Here is a 15,121-nt window from a genome sequence, read left to right on the forward strand (position 1 = left end):
CTTTACTCTGATTCAAACAAAATGAATTGTATTATGCCCGAAGGTAACTACAAGTCTAAAGTAAACAGATTAGCATTCTTTTTCAAGTCAGAAGAGAAAAGGTTGAAGAAAGGATGAAGGGAGTTGCTTCTCCTGGTAAACATGACCTGCTCTTGTCAGTCAAAGATTCTCTGATTGGTCTTATCACTGTTGTAGAAACATCAATATCTCACAGCGGTTGGATCTTCTAAGTGGAAATTGACTGCTGCTGCTGCTCATGGAGAAAGTAGATAACAGTGATATCAGCATCAGGGTAGAAACACAAGTATATCAGACCTGCAGAGTGAAAGGGGGTGAAGGATCTGGTAATATGTCCCAGAAGATTTACTGCCAACACAACGGAAGTGGCCAATAAATAACCACTATTTCATCCTAAATTGAACTTAAAGAAATCTACCTAAACAACTATCTTGTGATCAACAAGTGAACATGAATACTACGACGGGACTTTCCACACTCGGTTCGCCATAAAAAGTCGGGGTGTGAGGTTTATAGTCAATTGAAAGTGAAGTTTTAGAGTTGCCAAGTTCCTGAGTTTCCTAGAATTCCTCGAAACGTCTGGTTCAGATTCAGACATTGTGTCAACAAGAGTGTTTTCAGTTACGTGTCCTAGGATCCAGCAGCTGGTTCGACACAAACAAGTTGAACAAAATGAGAGATTTTTGCCATGTGTTTTTTTTGTATCCTAGTTAACGTTATTATTATTTTAAGATTTTACCCAGAAGACGATTTCAGTTGTGTGATGTGCAAAATGTTGTTTTTTTTGTAACAAGAGCGTCTTTGTTCAAGTATCGAAACACAACTTAATAATTAACATGCGCACCCCCGACCCTGGACTAAAAGCATCCGCGAAGCTTAATGGAACAAATGGGTTGCTGTCATAAACTCCGCCCATCGAGTCAGAGCACTAGCAGATTTCATTGGATCATCCAGCTGTCAATCAAAACAGCTGATTTAGTGTTAGAAGGATGCCTGGATTAAACTAATAAAATGCTTTGAAGAGGTGAAGTGAGACGAGCATGTTATTGCACTTGTTCTGGGAATGAAATAATTCAATGAATAAAAAGTAAGTGAATGCCTTTTATCACTGGTTTCTTATCTTAATGCTTTTAAAAGTTACGCCGCAACTTGACGCAGATGAAGTGGAAAACCCTTCCGATGTTAGTCACGCAAAGCTCGTGGGTAATAGCCTGCCACGAGTATTTTTGTATTACTTTATTTACCTGGGGCCAAAAAAACCCAAAACACAGCGCTGTGACCGATTTTGGTGCGATTAAGTGATCAGTTAAAAATACTTTTCACGTATATATATATATATATATATATATATATATATAAACAATAAGCCAGAACAAAATTGATAAAAAAATAAAAACACAAATAAGAATTAACACCAACCTCGTGGGGGACCCATGATTAAATACAAATGACCGTATGTGGCCCCCGAGCCAAGATCTTGCCTGACCAACAACAAGGAGATAATCGACCTCCATCTGTGTCAGACATGTTGTCTCTCCAGGAGACGTTTGATAAACAGGTCTAACCTGAGACCAAACCTGCAGATAGTCTGACTCACTGCACTGACCCAGTGTTGCAGTGTTTGTAGTGTGGGTGTCAGCTCTGTGGAAGGTTCTGCAGCATTTCCAGGCTTATTTTCACCTCACGTGAGGCGCGTCGGCACGTTTTTTTCGCAGAGGTGACCCCAAGAGCTGCTCTTCTTTCTCCTTGTTTAAATCCCCTGTACATGGTCCAGGGTGTCCTTTGCTTGACTGAATGTCACACAAAATGAATTTTCCCGTGTATAAATCTGAAGAAATGAATCATCTCCATTTCTATTTGCTGGTCAGTCTTAATAAAACCGACACATGTCCATCACTTCCTGCATCACTGGGATGACTTTCTCATCCACACCAGGCTCCACATCATTGATCACATTTCTGGAGCATCGGTCTGTAATCTCTCTCTCCCTCACTGACGGACGCCTCTTTGCTGCAGTGTGGAATTTTCCAAGCTCGTGCTGCAGCGTCAGAGCTGGTGGTGCTGATGCTCTCCAGCGGCACGACAACCAACGTGGGAAACATACAGGATCAATTCGGGGATTTTCCGACCACGTTCATTGAAGGCATCAGGAATACTTAATCACACTTTTAATGATTGGAAATTAACCACCTTAAAATACTTCATTGATGGCAACAATTGAATCATTTGGTACCACTGATTCCGAGGTTGTGTGAGAAAGTTTTCAAACTTGACACAGGAAAGCAGCAGGAAAGGTTTACTCCAGGTACTCTGGTTTTCTCCCTGACAGTACAAAAACATTCAGAAGCTGATTAAAAACTGAATTGTCCATAGGTGTCATGTTTTTCCCAAAAGTAGCTGGGATAGACACTAAGAGAATCAAAAAGTACACAATAACGATTAAATATTTTATAACACACACACATGTTGACCTAAATATCAGACGAGTTGTTTACTGACCCACTTGTGGTCATGAATAGGGGTGTGTTTTGGAAAGGATGTGGTGAAAAGATTAATATTACCGTGGCCGTGATACGACATATTGCGATACCGTAGTAACATAGATGTTTTTGTAGTATTGTCGAGTACTTGACTCTGGTGTTGCAGGATTTACAGACCACATGACTCTCGACGAAGTCGTAACTGCTTTCGTTTGTTTTGAAACTAAAATATGTTCAAACATCAGCTTTGAAGGCTATTGGACTGTATCCTCTCGTCCTCAGTTAATCGCCAGGATCTCACTGGATTTTAATGTCCTTTAGTAACGGAGGATGTTACGACTGCTGAAAATCCAGCGTTAGTTTATTTGCAAAACAAGAAAAAAGTCATGTTTATTTATATTTTGCATGTTGGTTGTAAATAAAAACACATTTTTATTATTTTATTTATTGAAATATAAACTATAAAATAACTGTGATAGAAGTAAAACATTTTTAATTTAAAAACCCACCAACACAAAACAGAAATCAATCTATTGCTGTTAAATATTGAGATAGTAGTAGTAGACAGTAGTATCGTGAAAGAAATATTGCAATATTCAAATGTATTGATATTGACTTACAGCCTCTAATCCTGACTTAAAAAAATCCTGAGATACTTAATTCTATACAGACCAATAATTGGGGTAAAAACGTCTATTAAAACTGAATGTGAAAATCCAAATAATAAAGTTTTACAAATGATAATTATAAAGATGTCCTTGGATCTGTTCAAAGCGTTTCCCAGCCACAGAGAATGATCTCAGGCACTGTGAGATCCCGCTAGAGAGGCGGAGGCGACTGGAAATGTGCTAAAGACATCCAGTCATGGTGACGACCGACAAAGGCTGGCACGACGTCTGGATCGTGGCCGTGTTTTACTGCTGCGGCACGGCGGCGCTAATGGCTGCGGTGCGAGCTGCCGTAGATCACCGCTCACCACTGGACGACCTTCGTCTAATAAGATCAGCGCCGGCGACGTCGCCCCCGAATCGAGTTACGAGCGGAAAATACAGTGAGAACGTTACATAATGTATGAAGGCCTTAATTATTAATTTAAGATGATTATTAGATTCGAGTTATTTGAAAACAAAAACAGGAGATTTAACACGATTTCTAATGATTCGTCGAGGGGAAGAAAAGAACGTCCGGCCCAGCGAACAGGAAGACGGCAGTTGCTGATAAACGCAGTCAATAAAGTTACGGGTGTGTCGCACGAGCAGGAGGACGTCAAATGACCTTGACAAGTTTCTTTTCTGGGTAAACGATAAGATAAATACATGGGAGTTCATATTTTTTAAAGTTTAAACTAAAGCTGATGACAGACAAACTGAAAGTATGAGTTTAAACAAAACAATTTACAAATAATCAGGTAAAATTATCAAGTATGTGAATTGCCTGAATAAAGTATTATACAAAAATAAACATTCTGTCTTTTACTCTTGCTGAGACTCTTCTGTCAGATCGACTCTGACAGTTGCATCCACTCTGACTGCACTCTCCTCTTTACCTTCCTCATTCTTCGTCCATTACTCTTTATGTTCACAAATATTAGCCTTTGCACAGTTCTTTTCCTCACCTTAAATAAACTTGTCTCTACACTTCAATATAGTTACAATAGTTGTTATGAAGGCTGATTTATTTATGGTGCATGGATAGTTCACGCTCACTCTCTTCCTTCTCTAGTGTCTTTGTCGCTATTTTTCTATTAACTCTGGCTGCCAAACGAAACTGGACCCAGTGAGCCTTGATGCCCAAAAGAGGTTTTATGAGAATCCCAGAACCTGATCTTACCCTGGATTAGAATCCATGCAACATCTTAACTGACTCTATTGTATCATCAGTGTCCGTTTGTACAAAACCCTCGTTTATTAAATGTGCTTAAGCTCCGCCCACTGAAAACACTGGAGATTAAATCTTGTTTATTATAACCACAACCCATTCTGCTGTGTCAAATATTGAGGTTTGTCACCGGGCGCCATTAATCCCGGAACTCATTGTATAAACAAAGCAGGGCTTGATTATAGCTGGCTTGAGGAGGAGTGAAGCCATTATTACGTCATAATGGACTCTCGTAACCTCTTGTTCGCCAAGATTTCAGATGGGGGAGAACTTTATAAAGTCGTAAATTCAAAACATGGTCATGATGACGGACTAACTGCATCTTGGAGAGGAAGATTCAAAATTTGAAAACATGCGAGTGAGTCAGGTGAGTTGGGTTCTTACATGAGTTGATCTTTACAGTTGGCGAAAATTCAGCGAGAATGTGTGTCAGATTGTCACCTCTGGCCTGGGAAGTTTCAGCCTGTCTGACTTGATTTGTATGATCGTAATCCCGGGGTTGCGTAACACTGACCCTTCGGCCAACCATCACGACGAGCAGAAGTAAATCCCTCAGATCAAGTGAGGGATCAGACAAAAGGAGGACAGAAAGAACAACGTAGACGCCAGATGAAACAGAGGGAAGGGATGGGGGCTGGCAGGCAGGGAAAGGTCACTCGGGCCCTTTATGCCAAGAACACATACTGGGCGAGAACACCGGGCAGATGACTGGCCACTGCCGGAGAGTGAGAGTGTTTACGTAGCCCACGCCGGTGCCAACACAAACTCAAACTTCAGGATCATGGCAGGGGAGTTGTAAGTCCAAGAAAGCAGGATTCCGAACAAGTGCAAGTTTCTGTTTAACGGGTGACTTTGAAAAAGTGGGTCGGTGGATAAGAGGCGTGCGAAAGCTTCAATCAAGATACTAAAAACAGGATAGAGAGAGGATAACCTACAGTGTGTGCCAGAGGATAATAGAACATCCCTCTAAGTGGAACAGTTTAAATATAGTTGGCTATCTTAAGGACCGACCTAAGAATCAGTCCAATATAAGGAGCGAAACGTCGCTGAAAGATGTCGGAGTGGAACCTTACAGGTTTGCAAGTGACCAAACATTTGGTTTCTCTCATGGTATTTATCACATTTAAATATTAGATTCTGTGGATACGATACATATCACCATACAGGAAACAATACTTGATATTATTATGATTTTGAGGACTACAGGTACCAAGGTATATTTGTAGTATTGACCAAGTACCAGTCTTTTGTGTTGCAGAATTTACAGACCACATGACTCTTGATGAAGTCATAACTGGCTTCAATTGTTTTGAAACCAAACATCAGCTTGTGTATCCTCTTGTCCTCAGTCATGGCCGGGTGTTCCTTTAGCTGCAGAGGACGTAATGACTACTGCCATCTAATTAATTGTAAGTTAAAATCCATATTATATTACTCACTTTTAAAAAATATTAACCATAAAATAACTATAATAATGATAAAATATAAATTTAAAAGGGTAGAATTGCGGTACGCTGGTGTACGATACTCTGTCACAGGTAATATACACGACCATTGTTGCAGTGGAAAGTAAGCAAGATGCTGTAAACATTAATAATCCCAAGAAAATAAACACATTTTGCTAGCAGGTGATTCTATTCCATTTATTCTGTATCACAGAATCTGTAATTAGAGCGTTCATGTATGACTTAACATTTTTTCAATCTGAAGATAACAAGTTGAGGTCAATAGTAAGTTATATGAGCTTGATATTAACATTAAAAGACACATTTTCATTATTTATACTTAATCACTGTTTTCTTAATTATCCTCTGATAATCTTACTTTCATAAAACAAATAGTATTAAAGTGTATAGTTTGTATTATCAATACTAAATGTAGTATGTTGTATTAATATATGGCTCTATGCTTTCAAGGTCATAGATAAGAAAGACTATGATAAATATATATATTGTATTGTTTTCAAATTAGATAAAAGTGGGGAAACAGTTTCTGTCAGGTCACCAGTTCCAGAGTGCGACAACAGTATCGCTTCACACCCGTTTTACAAGCCAGCAAATCTCAAGAGTCAAAGCTGAGCTCAAAACGTGAGAGCCTGAAGTTGTTGTTGCGATTTCAACAACCAACACTAGGCCGACGAAGACATCGATCAGTGGGTGAAAAGTACACTCGCGTCCGCCTGCTGTGTGAGTTCTCAAAAGTGTTACATAAGAGAGTGAACTCGTCTACAGCGCTTTGAAACCTCACTTCGATATCACACTGTTGGGATTGAAGATCTCAAGGATTGTTTGCAGACTGATGAAAAAAAAACGACAATATACCGAGTCATTTATCTATGGCCTGATTATTTGTACTGTGTGGGCCGAGAATTTCGTGATCTGAACTCGACAAGCATCACCAGGGTCAGCGGCACTGCCGGCTCTTCCCACACAGACCTTTCACCTACTTGACGGAGGTTTTCTGGGAATTTCACGACATCTGCATGTTTTTAAAGGCGCTGAACAAGCTCTGCTGACGCTGAGGCTGTTTTGTTTAAGGAACTCTACGCTGAGAAAGACCAAATACATCCATTTTGAGAGACAAAATACTAGATAACTTTTTAACCTTTTAATCGTGCTGAAGCTCTAGAAGACGTGAAGGTTCTTTAAAAATCTTGCATTCTGGCACTGAGGCTGTGAGCGCGTTAGTTACACAAATACGTGTTTTATGATCTGATAAAGAGCCATATGAGTATTAACACTTCTACAGTGACCTGGTCTGGAAAAGCGCTCTACAAATATAAATGACTGACTTACTTATTAAGCTTCGCTCACATCCTGGCTTCCACTTTCTCAATATATATATATATATATATATATATATATATATTTAATATAAAGCATCAAAGAACTGTCTTACAGTACATCAAAGTACATACAACAAATGCATGACAGTGTCCATCTCTGTTTAAAAGTTGTGTTTCTAGCAAATAGTACAAATAATATATACAAATAAATGTGTAAATTTGTTTTCACATGGCCAGCGAGAGTGAGATCTTTAAATTGTTTAAAGCTCTACCATGTACATGTTGAAGAAGAATATATGTTTGTGTTGAAAGGTTAATTCTAATTACTTCTGCAGATACGGATAGTTCAATAATCACTTATTCGCTCAAAAATACACAAAAGAAACTATGATATTTCACGTATGACGAATGGCCAACTAGTTTATTTCACGACTATTATCAACATAATGAGTTGAATAATTTAGATAGATAGATAGATAGATAGATACTTTATTCATCTCACAGAGAAATTCACGGTTCAGCAGCTCGAGAATATAGATAGAAACAAAGAGGCATGCAAGTCTATGCACAGTCTAAAAATATACTGAAACATACATATAAAAAGGAAAAAATAAAAAAATAACTTTATTTACTTATTTAATGTAGTACTCTCATGTTTCAAATGTTGAAGTCTTTCTCTCCAAGATGCAGTAAGTCATCATGACCATGTTTTGAACTTATTACTTTATAAAGTTCTCTCCCGTCTGAAATCTGGGCGAACGAGAGGTTACGAGAGCGAAGTCCATTGTGACATAATAATGGCTTCTCTCCTCCTCCAGCCAGCTGTTATCACGCCCCACTTTGTTTATACAACGAGTCCCTAGAAGGTGGAGACTTCAGGGATTGATGATGTGTGGTGACAAACCTCAATGTTTGACCAATCACACCAGAGTGGGTGTGGTTAAGGTAAACAAGATTTCATCTCCAGAAAAAGAATGTTTTCAGTGGGCTGGGCTTAAGTACATTTTCTAATGTCAATATTTCAAGGAAAAGAGAGTTTTGTACAAACAGATGATACAATAGAGTCCAAGATCTATTTAACACAAACTTAAATTAATACATAAGTATTTTGTGATTCAGTGTCGCTATTGGAGTACTACATTTTGAGACCAAGGTACCATTTTGAGATAAGGTAACTCAAGATTTATTTCCAAAGAAAAGATACGACCAATAGGCAGACTGGTGTCACTTTCGGTTGTTAAAACACTGCTTTACATCAAGCTAATCCTGTGATGGAGTTTTCTTTTAAAACATAATCATCTTTTTAATCCTAATTCTGTTCAGTTTTCTCACCTGATACAAAACTGTTTAATATGACTCGGTTCATGCCGACATCATTCCTCAACAAAGTCAATGAGCCGGTGAAAGGAGAGGAAATCTAAGCCTGTCAGGATCATTATATCTACCTGTATTCTTTAGGAACATTCCATCCACGTGATCAACCAGTGTACTCATGGGAATTCTCCTGGTGTCACATGACACGCATATGAGGTCTCAAGCCTCGGGCCAGGATGTGTCAGTTTCCATCTCGTGTTCTGAGATGTGTCAACGAAGAAAAGCCACATCCATAAAAATGATTTTTTATCACCAAACGCTCGTAGGCGAATGTGTGAACAAAACAAGTTCCTCATCACTCAAGTGTTTCTTGAACCTTTCCTTGAGGTCAATGAACACGCGAGTAAAAACAATCTGCTCGTCCGCTGACCTCATGCGTGAACAACACGTGTGAAACCAGAGACGACGCTGGAGAGTGAAGTAGCTCTTGTTATCTTCACGATGTTGAAGTGTGTGTATCGTGGACACACACACACACACAGACTGCGTCACCATATGTATCAGTTGTGTTCCAGAGAGCTGAGCAGCTTTATTGACAACAATAATGAATTCATGGTTTGGCATCAGTCAGCATGAACACCAAGATACGTTGATGCTCCTGACGTCGCTGTGGTCGTGAAACCAGAAGGTTTTTCATGTCGTTTGTCCGAGTGAAGAATCATATAATCGTCACCAGGACAGTTATTGAGTATCAAAGGTTCCTGATGTCGAAAACTCTCTGAACAAATAACATCTGCTTGAACTCACATTACATAATGCACTGTGGTTGTTGACAGTAACTTCTACATAACTGAGGAAAAGCATGGAAAATTGGTATTGGAATGGATGCTTATGTTTAAATAAATGATAAGGAATTGAAACCAACGCAGAAAAAAACTTATGGCATTTGTTTTCAACTATGATTGGATAAATATAGAATAGATCTCAGTGATACGTGTGTTGACAGACCAAGGGTGTATTTTTGTTTCCACCTCTTTGCTGATCGTATAGAAGTATATCAGAGCCATCAACTTAATAACTTTTATATTCAATTATTGAATTAGTCATTATTTAATAATCTAATTAAATATGTATATTGAAAGATTGAATCTCCTATTTTGTTAAAGTAACTAATTTAAACTAATGTAATATTTACCAATTGAATGAATGCATTTTTACACAAAGAGTTTCAGATTTAAATTCCAGTTATGTTAAATTATTTATCCAGTTATTAATTTTATATTTTTATTATTTATTATATATTTATTTATAGTCTTTTCAATTCAATATTTAAAACTGGCACTTATATAGCATCTTATTTTATTCAAAATGCTTTAAATTAAACAAAATATGTAATCAACAATTAAAAAAAAACAAAAATTAATTATTAGAATTGTAATATCAAACTTTATGGGTAAAAATGCAAGCATTATTTTGGAAATATTATAATTTTTAAACCTTTTTTTTATATAGAAATTATTGTATTAATTTATAAAAAAAAAGTTTCAATATTTAAATGTTTTTTTTTGCACAGCCTTTCCTTCCTACATATTATAAAAATGCACTTTGGTTCGTAGATCTTCCGTGGCTGAAATATCATTGTATCTCTATTAAAATGGGTATTACCTACAGTTGAAAACAGTCAGGGTCAGAACCTCGGGCAGCTCTGGAGTCTGATGTCATCATGTTTATGTTTATCAACGCCCTCCAGCAACAAGCCTGAAACATTACGACCACCCTCAGGTGGAGTGGAGTCGAGATAAAAGCGAGTGGACTCGTACTTAAACAAGATAAGCATAAAGAAAAGTCTTCTAAATATACTTGTGCAGACGCAGCACTCGTCATCTTCCTGTCGTCCAGGGCAGCAGAATAACATAAACACAGGTGTGATGATGGGCACTTTGGTCGGTTTAACTAGTGTTTATAGCATCTCAACTCTGCTGACCAGATAAGACTTCTTCCTCCAGACAATAGTCACCTATCATCAGACGTTCCTCCTGCAGGTGTTTGTGCAGCGAGGCGAGAGGATGCAGCGGCGACGAGAACATGTTGATCCAGGGGTCGCGGCAAACGCCGACCCCTGACGCACCCCAGCCCAATGCTCATCTAGGGTTCACTCCTGGACTATTAATAATCCTTCCCAACGCTCCGGTCAATGGGAATTCTGACCCCGATATAGAAGTTCTCATTGGTAAGGAGTCACTATGGCGGCACGTACCCCCACTGGGATCCTGTTACGCAGCTGTCAATCAACGACACGGCGGGCCTGGTTTAATTGGGTTAACTTTTTTTTCCCGAAATGACACACGAGCCTGCACAAAATATGCCTTAAACTAATAAGGCCCTAAAATAAAAATAGAAATGAATCTGTAAACATGAAGCAGATGCTGCCTGGTCATTAAAGAGAAGGATTTGAAAAGGAATCATAAACTTTCTTCTTAAGCTCTGGACTTGATCTGAGTATTAGTGAAGAGGTTTTTTTATTTTACGTTGTTGTGTTCTGGTGTCATGGAAGGACGTCCACTTTTAGGTGGGGTTATGGTCAGTCAGTTACACTAAACAGGTTAAGGTTAGATTACTTTGGGGTCTTCCCTCTTTATCTGAACAAAAACCCCAACCTTTTTAATTCATCTTTTTGATATAGTTTATCTCTCTTTTTTCACCACGTTACTTATTATTTTACATAGTTATTTCATGGTTTATATTTAAATAAAGTTTGTGTCAAATAAAAAACGTATATCATTTAAAGTAAAGTGCAAACATTACCAGCATTTGTTCAATTTTGTGTTGCAATTAAAGTTTGGCCAGAATACGTTACTTCCTGTACTTTGAAATCTTGCAAGATTCCAGCGACGACTGAGGATGAGAGGATACAGTCGAATCTGACTTGAAGTTTGGACATATTTTTGTTTTAAGATTTACCAAATTAGATTAAACCAAAAGAGAAATGTATGCAAGTGTATCGAAATATAGCGTATCATGAGTTGAATATACCATATGGAATCTCATTGTCAGATTAGTATACTTATAGGATTAGTGTATACTTATCACGATACAGTTGGCAATGTTACGATATATTACAATGTATATTGGGTTTCTTTCAAGTAATTGAATTGCATGGAAACTGACACAGCACTGTCAATACTTAAATACAACTGGAAATACATGGAAATACAAGAGAAATCAAGTGAATATACGTAAGGATAAAAGAAACTGAAACAATGCTGTTAAATATTTCTATGCTATTGTGAAAAACAAATGTTGCGATATTTTCTTTGACGAGAGTCTGTCCTAAAGGATTATGCAATGTCACTTCAGAAGAAAGATGAACTCTATCCTCGCCGGGTATTAGCGCCTCTCGTGAAATGGAACGTTGACGATGAGGCATCCGTGGTATGCGGTCGTGAAAGTGTGCTGGCAGAATGAAAAACGCTCATCGACTCCAGCCTTCTACTTTCTGTCGGGGGAATACTTGCATCATGACTCATCTATATGTAGAATGGAAATCGCTGCCTCCTTTTATCACGACAACAAAGTTGTTTTTTCTTTTAAAAAGTTAAGCTTCTGGGACTGGTTAGCATTATTTATTTTGAGGGATTCTCTTAATTGTATATTTAATTCTGTAGATATAAGTACATTTACAACTTTATTGACAGCACAAGGTCATAGATAATGATGTTTGTGAAGCTTCAACTGATTGGACAAGACTCCCCACAAGTTATAAACTCAACCAATGGGTTGCTTTTTTTTCCTTATAAGCTCCGCCCATTGAATCCTAGCTAGGGCTGCACGATATTGGAAAATAAGTAAGTATTAAGTAATTTATATTTATAGAGCGCTTTTCCAGACCAGGGTCACAAAGCGCTAAAACAATCAAAACAAAACTCAAAAAATATATATCTAAAAGGTCAAGATATTCGATATCGGTGTCTTCAATCCCTTTCTTTTATTCTCGCGTTTGGGTGCCGACTTGATCTGAGAAAAACATAACTTATAATGTTCAGTTTCGCGGGACTTGCATCGGTTTCCCGAAACAGAGCGACATCAGAGAGGAGCCGCCGGCGTGTCGCGATATCACCAAATCAATAATAAATCCACTTCCTTGTACACACACACACATAACAGTTTATAAATGACCTGACGCTTATAACTTAGCTCATTAGCATACTGAGAAGAAGGACAGGTTTACACTTGTTTGGAAGTTTCGCAGTCTTATAAAAACACCATAGCAAACTGCGCCACACAGCTCACAGACAGACCGAGACGTAAACGACAACGAGACATAGAAGTACAAATTGACAACAGAACAGAACAGTACAGAACGTGACACTGATCGGACGAAAATTATAAATTATCGCACATGACTTGGATATGCATATTGCACGTGCCAATATCGCAATATTTATATTTTTTCCCCAGTCAAAGCACTAAAAGATTTAATTGGATTAGCCAGCTGTCAATAAAAAAAACAGCTGATTTGCTGTTTGGAAAATGACTGAATTAAACTTAAGCGATCAAAAAGATGATGGAAAGTTAGGTTAATGGAATAAACACAAACATGTTTTCAAATAATATTTCTTTTGAGACTAAAAACTGGACTAAAGGAAGGTGGTTGGAAGTTTATGTTGTGAAATTGCAGAGAAAGCTAACTCCTTTTCTATAAATAACGTTATTAGATTGTCAGTTCTTCATCTTTTAGAAGAAGCAAACGCAGGTTTAAACCAGTCTGATCTTTAACGCGCTAATGGTTCAATGCAAGGTTAATGTAGATTTTAATTGGTTTATCCAAGTATGCCAGTACCTACAAGTGAAAACTCAACCTTATTCCATAGTTGGAAACGTTTCAAAGGACAACTCTTGGTCCGACAAAGGTAACAATAATTCAGTTTCCTGTGCTTTCATGTCACCATGGTCCTCCATGACAAGAGAGAACTACTGGGGCTACAAAGGGGCATTCACTGCTGGTGGAGGGAGGAGGAAGTGCAAGTGGGAGTGGGCCGGTAAATACAGGAAATGAGACTATTCGTGAGTGTCTGCTCTGCAAAAACAAAGCATGTTCTCGCTTTCATGCAAACACTGCAGTCTGCCTGTGAGGTGAATAAATAATGGCTCTGAGTTAAAGTGAACACTGTCAACATTAGGTTAGTGAGTGCAGTCAGATGTTTACCATATAACGTAAGAATCATTTAAATGTTAGGTTCCACACAGGCATGATCTCAAACTGCTTGTAAACAACACACACACACACTACTTCACCCGTTATCTCTGTTGTCAGCTGTACTCTGCACTGCTTACAGTCATTATCAGTTTGGCTGCTGACACGACTCACAGATACGCCACTTGTTTCTGGACAGTTTGCCTTCAGGAATGTGTTGAACAGCTGCAAAGTTGAACAAGTGTTGTGAGAAAGCATCGCACCGAGTTGAGGCACTAAACACTCTTTTCTGAACGTGACGGATCAAGGGCACGAAGAAGCCCGTTCCTACTATAGTTGATACACAAAAGATACACGCATATTTGACAATAAAAGAACTTGAACTTGAAAGGGATTTGACAATCTTGTCTAAAAAGTCATGAAAATGTGACTTGAAATTGGAAATAAACAGGAAATGTTGCTCCATCAAGTCAAAAGACAATTAAAAAAAAAAAGGGTCAAAAAGGGATCAAATAAACAGCAGAATGCTTGAAATAAACACCTTCATTTGGTGAGGCTTAGTCTGATAAACTCTGAAGTTGTTTACCATCTTTCACCCAACATATGTGAGCGCTTCATTACTGGGCAAAGAGCGCCCCCTTACGAGAGTTTGGGATACATGCAGGGAAGAAATAACTTTTTTTTTTTATAGCTTTCATGAATAGCTTTTCAAGATGGATCAGTTTTCTAAATGAATACAAATTAAAAAAGGGACTATAATATTCCATTTTAATTGGGATTATATTTCAAAAAGCATAATTATGTCTATGTGTCTTTACTATTAAATAAAATTACTTTCATAGAAAATAAAAGCTACTTTAATATAAAAAGTAACTTCAATAAAAATAATAACAAAAGACTTGTATCACTCCATTTAAAAAAATAATAAAGAATTCTACTCTCTTAAATTGATTTGATCAACCTGTTCACACAAGATAACTTAAATCAAATAAAACCGTTTAAATATATATTTTTTTTTTATTAAAGGAACTTTTATTCCAAATTGACATGTTCTTGATAGAAGTAAATTAAAAAAAAATAAAGAAACAACTCTATCATATCGTGTATGTAGAGAATGACTGATTTAAACATAAAAAAACACGATAGACGATGTTTGGTCAGACTTTGAAGAAAATAACAAGCTAAGCTAAGAGCTAAGAGGTGCTAAGCTAATATGCTAGCATTAGCTCACCTTTATACCAATATTACTTACTTACCTGTCTCTGCTGCAGGTGAGAACAGCCGGAAGTTGACGTGAGTCCTTTAGAATCCGTGAAGAAAATGTCGGAAGTGACGTGTAGAATTCTTGGTCTTTCTGTTTTTTTTTTGTTTTTTTCGAATACATGTCCATGTACTTCTTTCACGTGAGACCGCACAGAGAAAATATTTTCGCGTCTATTGCTAAACTTACGG

The sequence above is a fragment of the Callionymus lyra genome, chromosome 10 (genome assembly GCF_982586985.1).
Source record: "Callionymus lyra chromosome 10, fCalLyr1.hap1.1, whole genome shotgun sequence".
Taxonomy (NCBI): Eukaryota; Metazoa; Chordata; class Actinopteri; order Syngnathiformes; family Callionymidae; genus Callionymus; species Callionymus lyra.